Here is a 15,076-nt window from a genome sequence, read left to right as displayed (position 1 = left end):
TTTCCACTCAGGGGTAGCCTTTTGACACAGAGAAACTTATATTATGAGAGAGTGATATCTGTCTTTAGCACTTACTATCATTGATGTCTGTTTTATTCAACCAAATGCCTTTGCTGATAAATACTCTGTTTCTAGACCGAGTGGTACCTTACGCCTGGATTCCATCGGGTGCGTCTGCACCGTGGTTTTGTTCAGACTTCCAATAGCGACAAACCCCACCGGGCGCGTTTCAGAAGGGGAGCGTCTTGCGTGCCGGCTCGCAGTTTTTGTTGATTTGGGCATATTTCCTGGACATTTATACTTCTACAAGAAAGTAAGGCTACTTTGTACAGACAAAGGTAATAATAATTGTGATATTCCAGTTATAAACGACATGAATCAAAGATGTGTTGCTGTATATTAGTGGTAACAAAATGCATTCATCATCATAATTATTCTATATATATAATTTACACAGTGCCTGTAAACCGGAGGAGAACGCTCCTCCTACTTGAAAAACTACAGAGGGATAGGGTCTGCAAAATTAGTTGATTTTGGGGATGGACTGGATGCTCTGACCGTTCCACTTCCTGCCCGAAGCTACGCAACGCCTCACGTCTCCGTCAAAAATAGACCAGCTGCGTAATTTTAGCGGAGCCCAGCGCCGAGACGCTTGTGGGACGCTTCTGAGCCGCGACGCGGCACTTATAACATATTAGACACATCAATCACACAATGTACAATTTAAAAGAGTACCCCTCCAGGTGGAAAACAATAGGTACAGTAACAGTATTTAATAATGTTTTAAATTCAAATAAAACAAGTGCAGAATGTAGAAGTAGCGTGATAGCAAACAATATCATTGTTTGGCTTAAATAATGTATGTTCTCCCAACATAACCACCAACATAACCCTCCTGTTTATACTCAGTATAAAACTTAATTGAAAATACAAAATGTTCAAATGTAAGATAAAAGCCAAAAATAAAGTTCAATCAATTAGCTCAGCATAAATGTAAGGCATAACGATTTAAATGTTTAAATTTCAATCCGGTTGTTCACTTCTTCATGTGAGTCCTCATGCCGTTATAGTCCAATGTTTTCTGCTTCGTCAGTCAAGGCCATGAGTGAAGCTCACAGCCAGGGGAGGAGTCAGCCGATCCCCCTTTCCCTCCGTCATCTCTGTTGTGTGTGTTCTGTTGAGGAAAGGACTGGTACTGCACTAGGTCTGTTTAGTGAGTGCTGTTTCAGTGAGTCTGGTAGATAGTAGGGATGTGAATAGGGACAGGGCCAGATTCTTCCATTTTTCAAACAAGGATTCTAGCATCCTGCAAAAGGGATCATCAATTCCTGTGTTCTCAGTCAATTCTTCATTTCAGGGATGAAAGGCCTTGTAAGGCCTCCTGTCACTGTGCAATCTGGGGCTGTATTGTTAAGGCCCTGACACACCAAACTGACACCAAAGAACACGTCCCGACGGACCCGACTGTTGTGTCGCCTCGCGTCTCCTGCGTCTTGGCCAAAAAGTCGCTCTGGAACACACCGCGAAGACTTCAGCCGACACCCAAGTAGCACGTACGCACTGCGCATGCGTGAGTGGCAATAACTCTCCTTACCAGCAGGCGGCGGTAGTGTGTATTCATCGTTCAAAAGAGGCAACCGGAAGACAGACTGCGTGATATATACAAACTTCAGCTTTCTGAAGCAGAAAGAAACTATTTAAGCATTGTGGCTGGCAACCTTAAAGCACTGCTGCTACCACATTCATGCATCAGTCATTTTAATCCAAGATTATATTAATATGCAGTTTCGCTTCTCATGCACTGATTCGCTAAACTGAACAGCCAATCAGAGTGATTTATTTTGCTGACAGCCTCCGCAGGCTCCGTGGCCGATTCAACATGTTGTTGTAGGCCAATTGCCAATATTTCAGACAGATGTTTAGAATCAGCATCAGTGTCCTGTTCAGTGTTGGGCAAGTTAAATGTAATACAGTACATATTACTTATTACTGTCTCTTTTAAAGGTGGGGTAGGTCATTTTGGAGAAACCAGCTCGAGTGCGCTAGAATTTGAAAATACACAACCGGAAAAAATCTGCCACTTCCTCACAGAGCCCCTCCTCCAACACACACGAACGTGCATATGACCAATGAGAGCACGAGATAAGTTTGTGCACAGATGGAAGGCTGACAGGCAGGTAGGCCATCCAGTTATTTTAGCCGGGCCGGCTAAAATGATTGGTCGTGCTTTTTACAGTACTACAGCTTCCACAGATGATATTTTTTTAATGGATTTTTTGTCAAAGCACTTCAGATATTCATTGCTATCAGGATGTTAAGAGCATTCCATGGAATATAACAAAAAGTGTTTCTGAAATAAATTACATAGGCTACCCCACCTTTAAAGGTAGGGTAGGTACGTTTGAGAATCCGGCTCGAGATACACTATTTGTTATATTCCATGGAATGCTCTTAACATCCCGATAGCAATGAATATCTGAAGTGCTTTGACAAAAAATCCATTAAAAAATGTCATCTGTGGAAGCTGTAGTACTGTAAAAAGCACGACCAATCATTTAATAATTTTTTATTAATTCTTTAAATTTTAATTTGTTGTATTTGGATGGAATGAATACCTATGGTGATAATTCAATGTAATACATCATTTTTATAGTCTGGTACCTGAAAAAGGTCAAATGGCACTGATGGAACCAGATATACCCAAATGTGCCGAAAGCTTATTCCGCCGGGAACTTTTTTTTGCTAAATCTCTCTAAAAAGGTCAATTTTCACTTGTTTTGCCTCAAACCTTGATACAGGGTACTTATTATATGTTATAGTTTGGATTCCTAAAGCTTTTAGTCTACCATCCCATCATTCAAGGGTGGTTTTCACTATAAGTAATGTTTTTTCTTTAGGCGGAGGTAAGAATTTACCTTTTTTTACTATGTTCCATCTGAATTTACTCTGACTGAGAAAAATCTATATTGATTCTGACACTTCTACATCCAACTCACAGATGTAACCTTGCTTTGATAAAAGAAATTATTCATATAACCCTTTTAGAAGTGAAGTTGTAGTCATTTGTTTTGGGAATGTCATTTTCGAGCCTGAAACCTGAAAAACAGGCTCGGGGCTTAACAGGATAAGGAAGTGGCAGATTTTCTCCGGTTGTGTATTTTCAAATTCTAGCGATCTCGAGCCGGTTTCTCAAACTTACCTACCCTACCTCTAAGAAATAAGTTACATTACAATATTACTGTATCTGAAATGTAATGAGTCACACTACTTTTATATTACTTTTGAGTTACTTTCACCAAAATAACTGCAAAAGAATGGCTAGGTACTTTAAATGCTAAAATGTAGATTAGTGCAGCTCATCATACATCCAGTGAAGGGCAATGTGGTATAGCATAACAACTGTGTAGGCCAGGGGTGGGGAACCTTTTTCCTCTCAAGGGCCATTTCAATTTTTACAACATCCTCGGAGGGCCGTACAAATTATGGAACTGAGGTTATTTGAGCCCCTCAGTCTGACAGGAGAGAGCTCTCTTCCACCTGGTTGTAGAAAAAGCTCCTTATATTTGTTAGCATAGCTAGCCAACCAGATGCTAACAATCCCTGATAACCGCTCTCTCTCTCGCTCAAACAAAATGCGCTTGTGCCACACACACACACACACACACACACACACACCACACACACACACAACACACACACACACACACACACACACACACACACACACACACACACACACACCACACACACACACACACACACACACACACACACACACACACACACACACACACACACACACACACACACACACACACACACACACACACACACACACACACACACACACACACACACCACACACACACACACACACACACACACACACACACACACACACACACACACACACACACTGTAATGTAGCATATTCTTTTCGATGGCGTTATTGACTGTATGATCAGTATGACGGATGAACAGATCGCCACTGGGCTTACAAAAAAAGACACGAAAAAACTGCGGCATGTGTACAGCTCCTTATGTGTACTACCATTTTTGAAGTGCTGGCGCGGCATTCCGGTGCTATCCGTCAGCACTACACCCCTTTCAGACGAGACATATACCACATGATGACACGTTAAGGCCCTGACACACCAGGCAGTCACCAGAGAACTCGCCGACACCGACATCGACTGTTGCATCGACGAGTTCTCCTGCGTCTTGGCCGTGTGTCGCACTGGAACACACCACAAAGACTTCAGCCGAGCACGTACGGACTGCGCATGCGTGAGTGGCAATAACTCTCCTTACCAGCAGGCGGCGGTAGTGTGTATTCGTCATTCAAAATAGGCAACAACCGGAAGACAGAGAAGAAGAACAGACTGTGATATAAACAAACAAATAGCGTGTGCGTTCCATTTTCACTCTCGTCCATCGAAAACATGTTTTAGAATATAAAAATACATGAATGATGAAATGAGCACATAAAGTGCAGACATACTATCAAATCACAGTTAATAGACCTGCATCTGATGATCGCAGTGTTCTGGAGGGTGTGTCGTTTATTGAGTCAGCAATGTAGTAATGTATGTAATGTCATAATGGCCACTTCTTGCTAAATGTACATTTCCATGTGATGCTTTTATCCGAGGCGACTCACAATAGGTAAATGAACAGCAGCAGTATCTCATTTACTTAGACACTGTACTTAAGGACAATGTTGAGGTACTTGAGACTAATCCTGCAACTTTATACTGACAAATAAACCCATGAGATGAAAAACCGGACTTGACCAAACAAATCACGGAGCTCTCAGCAGAGGACAGCCGGGGACGCTCCCGCCGATATCAGAGATGTCCCTGCTATGTGTGGGAGGTAAGAGAGGACATTTAAGGGCTATGTTTGATGTCTTTAAGTATCACCTGCTGGGGTTTAGCTGCTGTCTTGTGCCTTAAATCGTTTGTTTACGTCCCTCACTTCCGTTTCGCTTCTCATTTGCTAGCTGAACAGCTGATCAGAGTGGTTTCTTGGCCCGATAGCTTGTGTCCGACAAATGGCCGATTCAACATGTTGAATCGGCCATTTGTCGACCGTGAAAGGCCAAATAAGGCGTGTCACGGCCGAGGGTTCGGGACACACCAAATTGACTTTGGGCGACTGGGCACGCTTTGTCGCCAGACAACCGAAGACGGCCGATATCGGCGTGGTGTGTCAGGGCCTTTAGGCTCGTGTTGGGTTCAAGGAACCTGACCGTGGCCAGGAAAAACAGGCACTCGCTTGTTTAATTCTTTTGCGGTCCAGAGTTCTTTAATTTTTTTTTGCGTGTGTTCATGAATTACCTCGAGGGCCGTATCAAATGGTCTCGCTGATCGTATACGGCCCGGAGGCTCCCCACCCCTGGTGTAGGCCCTTAAGCCTACTAACAACATTTATTACACGGCTTAGTTGAATAATCCATTCTGATTGGTCAATTCAGAACACGTGACACGTTAATACAGTAGTACAGACCGCTGTCAAGGACTATAATGACCGTTGCTAAGGAGGATCAAGAAAGAGAAAGGAAAAGAGGTTAAGCACTGGGAGACGTGAAGATGTTACGATTTCGTCCCCTCAAACGTGACAGTTACACGGTATCGTTAACATGCAAAAATACCCGGATGTTGACAAGCAAGCCTCTATAATGATAATAATAGATAGATAGATAATGACGATAATGAAACGCTATAGTATTATGGAGGTTATTCCCTATCTCTATTCAAGAGCGTGGTCTTTCAATTTGAGAGTGTAGTGCCGAGAGAAGGGAGTCAGAGGCGCTGCATCGAAGGTGCAAAGTTGGCTTTATTAAGCAGGAGAAAACCACATGTTGCTGGCTTGCAGCCCGGGAAGCAAAGAGAAAGAAGCAAGGAGGGCACACAATAAATACAGTCAGCAACACATATGTCCGTGCGGAAACAATACCCCCAACCCGTAGTTCCATGAGTGAATTATGTAACCTAGTTAATTAGTGATCACTACACAAGCCCCCCCAGAATTCAACCATGGACACAATCCTCGCGTCCGGGAGGAAGCACCACAGGGGCCGAGGAGGGTGGGGCTGCAGGCGAGGGCCGGGCCATGGAACGGGCCGTCGGAAGGAGGCCGCTGGAGCGGGCAGGGGGGCCCCAACGAGGGCGAGGTCATCTCACCGGGGGGGTGGGGGACGGGCCATGGAACGGGCCGTCGTGGCGGATGAAGACAACACCCGCCAGCCGTAGAAAGGTGGGTCGCTGTGCCGCGACGTGGGGACGGGCGTGAATATCCCGGTGGTCCCCAGCAGGGAGGAGCGCAGCCCAGCCGCAGAAGAGCGTGCAGCGGCGGCGGGCAAGAAGTCCTCGGGAGGAAGGAGCGGCATCCTCGGGAGGAAGGAGCCGTGGACAGGGGAGAGGCGAGACGGGGTCCAGAAGTGCGCCACCCAGGCGCCGATGACAGCACGGGCGACGTCCGAAGCCGCTGTCGAGGCGAACCATGAGCGGTGGTTAGAGGAGAGGCCAGACAGGCTCCCGAAGCGCGCCACTCATGGGCCGATGAAAGCATGGGCGACGTCCGAAACTGTCGAGGCGAGACGGGGTCCAGAAGTGCGCCACCCAGGCGCCGATGAAAACGTGGGCGACGTCCGAAACCGCCGTCGAGGTGGTGAAAAAGCAAGAGTGTCCACACGAGGTCGACCGTCTGATCGAACCTCCTCTCAGGCACCGGAAAAAAACTCAAAAACAGGTGGGCGAAATTATGAGAGGATCCACACGAGGTCAACCAGGCTTGGTCGAACCTCCTCTCCGGCACCACCAAAAAGGATTAACAGTCAGATGTTAACAGATGGAAACAGTCAGCCGTTAGTTGCTAGCCGTTAGCTGTCAGTCGTCGTTAGCTGCTAGCCGTTAGCTGTCGTCGTTAGCCGTTAGTTGTCGGTAGCTGCTAGCCGTTAGTTGTCGTCATTAGCTGTTAGCCGTCGGTAGCTGCTAGCCGTTAGCTGTCGTGGTTAGCTGTTAGCTGTTAGCCGGTGTCGACGGCCGCTAGCTGTAAGCCGGTAGCCGTTAGTCGATGTCGTCGGCCCCGGAGCCTCTGCTAGGCGGCGTGCCTCTACCAGGGAAGGTGCCGCTGCGTGTAGTGGCCGGGCGGCCAGGAAGAACCAGTCAACTTCTTCGGCTAAAGCACTGGACATGCAGCTGCATGTCCCGAAGAAACAGCTCCATGAAAAAGAAGTCGGGCTCTTCCGTACCTAGCAGGTCGTGTATCGTCTCCATGTGGTCGGAAGGCTTGCTGTGACGATGTGGGAATGGCGAGCGACGTCCCCGGCCATTCCGCGGAGGGCGCACCGAGCCTCAGTCCGTGTGCACGTGGCAGCTACGGACGAAGATCTCCGGCAGTTTGCGAAAAACTGCGTTTCTAGCCATGTTCGGTCCAGTCTCGGAAACTTCTGCAAGACTTAAGTCGGGGTCACCAGTGTAGTGCCGAGAGAAGGGAGTCAGAGGCGGTGCATCGAAGGTGCAAAGTTGGCTTTATTAAGCAGGAGAAAACCACATGTTGCTGGCTTGCAGCCCGGGAAGCAAAGAGAAAGTCAGCAACACATATGTCCGTGCGGAAACAATACCCCCAACCCGTAGTTCCACGAGTGAATTATATAACCTAGTTAATTAGTGATCACTACAAGAGCATCATTTATTGATTTCACGTTCAGATTTGTATTTCTTTCAGTCAAACCCTGTCCTTGCGCTTAGATCTGCTCTGCTTCTGCTCAAACTGTACGCTTACACTCAGATATATTGCTGCTTGCACAGATTTCCTGTTTTCTAGTTTAAAACGTTCTCCTCGCACTCAGGCTGCTTCTGTGCGCTCGTCAAGTGTCTGCTCTCAGATTTCTGCTCGGCGCTTGGATTTCAAAATCCCTCAACCAATAGAAGGCCAGGTGAAGTGTTGTCTTGTTGGGGCGCGTTCGCGTTTCTTATTAGAGCGTCCCGTAAGGGCGGTTACTCTTTAACCAGGTTTATAAACTCCCTCCGCGGCTTTATTAAATGTAGCCTACTTCACTTGCTTTATTTACGACTTTTTATTTTAATGGTACTATTAACGTTAACTTTACTTCCTGCAAATGAATTTGGTAGTCGGATTAATTGTTATTTTAGCATAAATGTAACCAAAGTATCATTGTTCATCGTTGTTTGTATGCTCTTGGCAGTGGCGTTTTTATATGTACAAAAGTGGTGGGGCACAAAAAACCTAGATGTCTATATATAAGCTTCTGCAGTGACGTGCAGTGAGGTTCATGGCTGGTGAGGCACTGGCACTGACTCTTCAGGTTTACAAATATTTTGACCTAAATCAAAATATAATATTATTTTCAAAAGCTTTTTTTGTCTGATGCTTCGATTAATTTTAAACAGACAGTTCAACAAAAGGATACCCAAAAAATGTAATTTTATCATTTAAATATTGAATTGTTCTCTCTTAGTAAGATCCCATTTTCAATAAAATGGTGGTCTTACCTTGACTTGAAGATGAAGTCCATTTGCCTATCCTTCTGGACAAACATTTCTATTACTTTTTTGTAAAAGTCCTCCTTATGTTCTTGTAGTTTCAAAAGTCGAAAATTATAAAAGAAGGGTAGACATGTGGATGTTATCCGGCTGAACAAAACGTGCATTTATCAAACAGGTTTGTTTCCCACAGATCTTATTTCGAGCTATTTTCTAAAATCCTATGGAGAAATGTCATTGCTTTTTTGTCGAGGGAAGCCAAGCGCAGCTTACTTTCGGGTTTTAGGACGCGTCACTGCAGCTCTCTAGTCTCCTCTTCACACACCACACTTTTCGCGGCACACGTACTTACAGCAGATTAGCTCTCTGAATTATGAGATGACGTTTGGTGGGGATGCCAGGCACACTGCTCCTATGGCGATTATTTTTTTTGCCGCACACATTAAATAGAAAAATACTCTGAGCATGCGCAGTGTAGTTTTTACAGCACCCACACGCTGCCTACACACAGCGGCGTGCGTTGCCGCTTGGGCGTGGGCGTGTCTTGAGCTTGGGGAGTTTACGCTAGTGATGTGTCGGTCGCGAACGAGCCGATTCTTTTGAACGGCTCTTTGGTACGAACGAGGGGAACCGAGTCGTACTTGGTGAGAGCCGTTCTTTTTATCGTTCAATCGTTGGTTCGCACTCACTGCCTGCCAAAATCCACTCGCCTTTTAAAAAGCTTGATTTGTTCCCGAAACGTATTCTGTGAAGACCCGCCCCCTACTCTGATTGGTAGGTTTCAGCACGAGGAGTGAGGTGGGGTTGGTCTTAAACGGAATACGCCAGAGAGAGAAGTCATAACAAGTGGTACAGGACAGGTAGACGATGTGTTTTTCGGATGGAAAATGAGCCAAACGTGAAAACGCAGCAGCATTTGGATCGCAGGGTCAACAAATAAATCTCCATCGCCACTTAAAAACACAGTATCTAATATTAAGAGTTGCATGAATTTCATTCAAGGCAAGGCAACTTTATTTACTTAACACATACAGAGGATAAATTCAAAGTACATTCACTGACATGATGACATGGATATGGCGCCACCTTGTGTCATGTTTACAATGCCGATTATTGACATTAGGTCTGGCAATACAGTCAATCATTATCCTGGTGATTATTTCGCAGATAAACCTAGTAACCTTAAAAAAACGGCTCTTTTGAACGGCTCTTTGAAAGGAACAGAGCCATAAGATCCGGCTCCCTTCAAAGAGCCATAATTCCCATCACTAGTTTACGCGAGCAACGCGAGCAACAACCAATCACATGAATCTCTGCTGTCAATTGCATAAAAGGTTTTACATGTCACACTTTATATGATGAACATTTATGACATTAATGTCTATGGTGCTATTTTACGCAACATTCCATGCTGGCTAAATACTGTCTATGCCTGCTAGCTGTCCATTCAAACGAAGTACACTGGATATAAACTCCCCAAACAGGCGAAAACCTACCAGTTTCACCCACTGTCTCTGCCACCTCCCTCCATGCCTGGCTCCTCCGGTTTGTATCCCGGTAGGTAAATAGGGACTGGTCATAAAGCACCGGGTGATTCCCTACCGCTACGATGATTTTCTCCTCCATTTTTTGGCATATGAGGAAATGAACTGCGGTCTGGCTCTCCCAGCATACACGCGGTTTGATTGGCTAGCGCTTGTACTGGCAGATTTGCATACGCGGGATTTGATTGGCTGACGCCTCCGCCTCAGCTTCAAAAGTAGAACATTGCTCTACTTTTGCAGCGAGCATCGTGAGAAAAGCTACGCTTTGCTCCTACAATGCAGTTCGGCGAATCGTGACGTCACCCCATTCAAAGTGAATGGGCAGAAGCGTTGAAGCGTCAATGCACGCCGCCGTGTGTAGGGGCCGACACGTCAGGGGCTTGATCGGGGCTTGACCCATTTCACTCAAAACGGCTCAATAGGCACACTGTAGACACTAATTTGAAGAACACAGACTAAAACAGCAATGTACAGACGAATCAGATGATTAAACATGATCATAAAATATATTTTAAGATGTATTTCTTTTGCATTTTTTTGTAATTATTATTTTAATACTTTCTGCTGACACTAGGTGGGGCTGTGCCTGAATGGTGGTCTAAATTCATTTTTTTCTTCAACAAACGCAAAACTCAGATATTCTTGTTTTAGTAAAACTTCACTTTAAATATTTCTGTAAATTCTCCACATCAGTCTGAAAGATGAAGCAACATGTAAATTGAAACCTGAATATCCATCAGCTGCTGTTCCACCACAGCTCCAGCAGAGGGCGGCAGGCTCTATATTATAATACTATATCTACACAAAGATATCAATAATTATAAACCCCTGGACTAAAACCATATCAATAATGAATGTTCTATAATGAGCATTAAACTGTACAGCATATCTCTGCTGTTACTTTGTTCTTATATATATGTTTTGTTTCATTTTCTTTTCCTCTTTCTTTACAAAAGATAAACTGTGTACAATACTTTGAAGATAGTACTGGATAGAAACTACCTTTACTCAGGTACTGCACTTCTGGGTTACTTTGAGCATTTTGAGTTTTAGGACTCATGATGCTGAACTCATATCAGGGTTTAGGATCATGATGCTGACTCATATCAGGGTTTAGGAACATGATGCTGACTCATATCAGGGTTTAGGATCATGATGCTGACTCATATTAGGGTTTAAGGATCATGATGCTGACTCATATCAGGGTTTAGGGATCATGATGCTGACTCATATCAAGGGTTTAGGATCATGATGCTGACTCATATCAGGGTTTAGGATCATGATGCTGACTCATATCAGGGTTTAGGATCATGATGCTGACTCATATCAGGGTTTAGGAACATGATGCTGACTCATATCAGGGTTTAGGATCATAATGCTGACTCATATTAGGGTTTAGGATCATGATGCTGACTCATATCAGGGTTTAGGACTCATGATGCTGACTCATATCAGGGTTTAGGACTCATGATGCTGACTCATATCAGGGTTTAGGACTCATGATGCTGACTCATATCAGGGTTTAGGATCATGATGCTGACTCATATCAGGGTTTAGGATCATAATGCTGACTCATATCAGGGTTTAGGATCATGATGCTGACTCATATCAGGGTGTAGGATCATAATGCTGACTCATATCAGGGTTTAGGATCATGATGCTGACTCATATCAGGGTTTAGGATCATAACGCTGACTCATATCAGGGTTTAGGATCATAATGCTGACTCATATCAGGGTTTAGGATCATGATGCTGACTCATATCAGGGTTTAGGACTCATGATGCTGACTCATATCAGGGTTTAGGACTCATGATGCTGACTCATATCAGGGTTTAGGATCATGATGCTGACTCATATCAGGGTTTAGGATCATGATGCTGACTCATATCAGGGTTAGGATCATGATGCTGACTCATATCAGGGTTTAGGACTCATGATGCTGACTCATATCAGGGTTTAGGACTCATGATGCTAACTCATATCAGGGTTTAGGATCATGATGCTGACTCATATCAGGGTTTTAGGATCATGATGCTGACTCATATCAGGGTTTAGGAACATGATGCTGACTCATATCAGGGTTTAGGATCATGATGCTGACTCATATCAGGGTTTTAGGACTCATGATGCTGACTCATATCAGGGTTTTAGGACTCATAATGCTGACTCATATCAGGGTTTAGGACTCATGATGCTGACTCATATCAGGGTTTAGGACTCATGATGCTGACTCATATCAGGGTTTAGGATCATGATGCTGACTCATATCAGGGTTTAGGATCATAATGCTGACTCATATCAGGGTTTAGGATCATGATGCTGACTCATATCAGGGTTTAGGATCATAATGCTGACTCATATCAGGGTTTAGGATCATAATGCTGACTCATATCAGGGTTTAGGATCATGATGCTGACTCATATCAGGGTTTAGGATCATGATGCTGACTCATATCAGGGTTTAGGAACATGATGCTGACTCATATCAGGGTTTAGGATCATGATGCTGACTCATATCAGGGTTTTAGGACTCATGATGCTGACTCATATCAGGGTTTTAGGACTCATAATGCTGACTCATTATCAGGGTTTAGGACTCATGATGCTGACTCATATCAGGGTTTAGGACTCATGATGCTGACTCATATCAGGGTTTAGGATCATGATGCTGACTCATATCAGGGTTTAGGATCATAATGCTGACTCATATCAGGGGTTTAGGATCATGATGCTGACTCATATCAGGGTTTAGGATCATAATGCTGACTCATATCAGGGTTTAGGATCATGATGCTGACTCATATCAGGGTTTAGGATCATAACGCTGACTCATATCAGGGTTTAGGATCATAATGCTGACTCATATCAGGGTTTAGGATCATGATGCTGACTCATATCAGGGTTTAGGACTCATGATGCTGACTCATATCAGGGTTAGGACTCATGATGCTGACTCATATCAGGGTTTAGGAACATGATGCTGACTCATATCAGGGTTTAGGATCATGATGCTGACTCATATCAGGGTTTAGGACTCATGATGCTGACTCATATCAGGGTTTAGGACTCATGATGCTAACTCATATCAGGTTTAGGATCATGATGCTGACTCATATCAGGGTTTAGGATCATGATGCTGACTCATATCAGGGTTTTAGGATCATGATGCTGACTCATATCAGGGTTTTAGGATCATGATGCTGACTCATATCAGGGTTTAGGAACATGATGCTGACTCATATCAGGTTTAGGATCATGATGCTGACTCATATCAGGGTTTAGGACTCATGATGCTGACTCATATCAGGGTTTTAGGACTCATGATGCTGACTCATATCAGGGTTTAGGACTCATGATGCTGACTCATATCAGGGTTTTAGGACTCATGATGCTGACTCATATCAGGGTTTAGGACTCATAATGTTTCTAAAACTTAAAAAAAAGTCAGAATGGTTCAAATCTATTTCTGGTCTCTGGCCTTTAAAAAAATGTTTTTCAAGGTTGTTGCTTTTATATATGATTTATTTTCAATATTAGAAATCAGTCCCAGGTGACAGATTGAGCTGCACGTCTGCTTTCTCTTCCGTCTGTTGCTTTGTTTGTTTGTTTGTTCTTCAGCAGGATTTATGACCCGATATCAATGAACCTTGTTTTCAAGATGAAGCATGAACAACACGTTTAGTTTAGGAGAGGATCCCCGTGTTTTAATTACGGACAAAGTCTGCAAATAAAACACGATACTTCACACGTGACTTATTTGTCTTTTATCATTCATCACATGTCACTCGTTAGACGCTTTTATCCAAGGAGACTTACATACTCAATACTGAGGACAATCCCCTCAGGAGCACTTTGGGGTGAAGTGTCTCAGGGACACAATGACATGCTGACTGCAGTGGGGTTTGAACCTGTGACCACCTGATCCCAACACCAAAACACTAGCCCACTGCGCCACACGCCTCCATAGTATTATGAACTATGGTGCATTTCCAGATGTGTTGAGACGCTGTGATTGAAGGTCCATGTGATGAGAGTGCAGCACATTGAGAGCTGGCAGAGCAACACGGGGAACGTCTGGAGTTTTTACATTTCTTTTACATTTCAGCGGAAACAGCTGTGACCTTTTTTATCCGCGGAATAATCTCAGCTTTCCGACACGTGAACAACATGTGAGAGTTTCTGTCTGGAGGTAGGTAGTTACACACACACACACACACACACACCACACACACACACACACACCACACACACACCACACACACACACACACCACACACACACACACACACACACACACACACACACACACCACACACACACACACACACACACACACACACTCTTCCTGATAAATGAAACTCTACAGCGTTAGTCTATCTTTCCTTTCAGAACCTTGCCTGTAAACTGAACACCATGTCATTAAGAAACCTGCGTCATCAAACTGAACATTTAAATATGTTCTCCACATAAAATCAAGCAATCCCACGACCAGGTATTCAGTGAATATCTTTTAATGTGTTTACAAAAACAAAATAAATATCAAATAGTCAACATATATGAAGCTTAACATTTTAAATGCTCAGAAACAAATCGTACAAAAAGCTTTTTTAGAGAGAAATAAAACCAAGCGTTCTGCTGCTCACAACGCACAGCTACATGTATAATACCAATAAACTCATAATATGATGGAATAATATAAACCTTAATTAATGCTGTGTGTGACGATGTGAGGGGCAGCGTGTGCTGTTGGTGCCACATCATCAACGGAACATTTCAGATAAAAAGCTTTTTGTCAAAGTTCATCGTTTCTTCTGTGTGTGTGTGTGTGTGTGGTGTTGTGTGTGTGTGTGTGTGTGTGAGTGTGTGTGTGTGTGTGTGTGTGTGTGTGTGTGTGTGTGTGTGTGTGTGTGTTTGCGTGTGTGTGTGTGTGTGTGTGTGTCTGTGAGTGTGTGTGTGTGTGTGTGTGTGTGTGTGTGTGTGTGTGTGTGTGTTTGTGTGTGTGTGTGTGTGTGTGTGTGTTT

The sequence above is a fragment of the Trematomus bernacchii genome, unplaced genomic scaffold (genome assembly GCF_902827165.1).
Source record: "Trematomus bernacchii unplaced genomic scaffold, fTreBer1.1, whole genome shotgun sequence".
In the NCBI taxonomy this organism is placed as follows: Eukaryota; Metazoa; Chordata; class Actinopteri; order Perciformes; family Nototheniidae; genus Trematomus; species Trematomus bernacchii.
The sequence above is the reverse complement of the archived record's forward strand: the minus strand, read 5'-3'. Positions refer to the sequence as shown.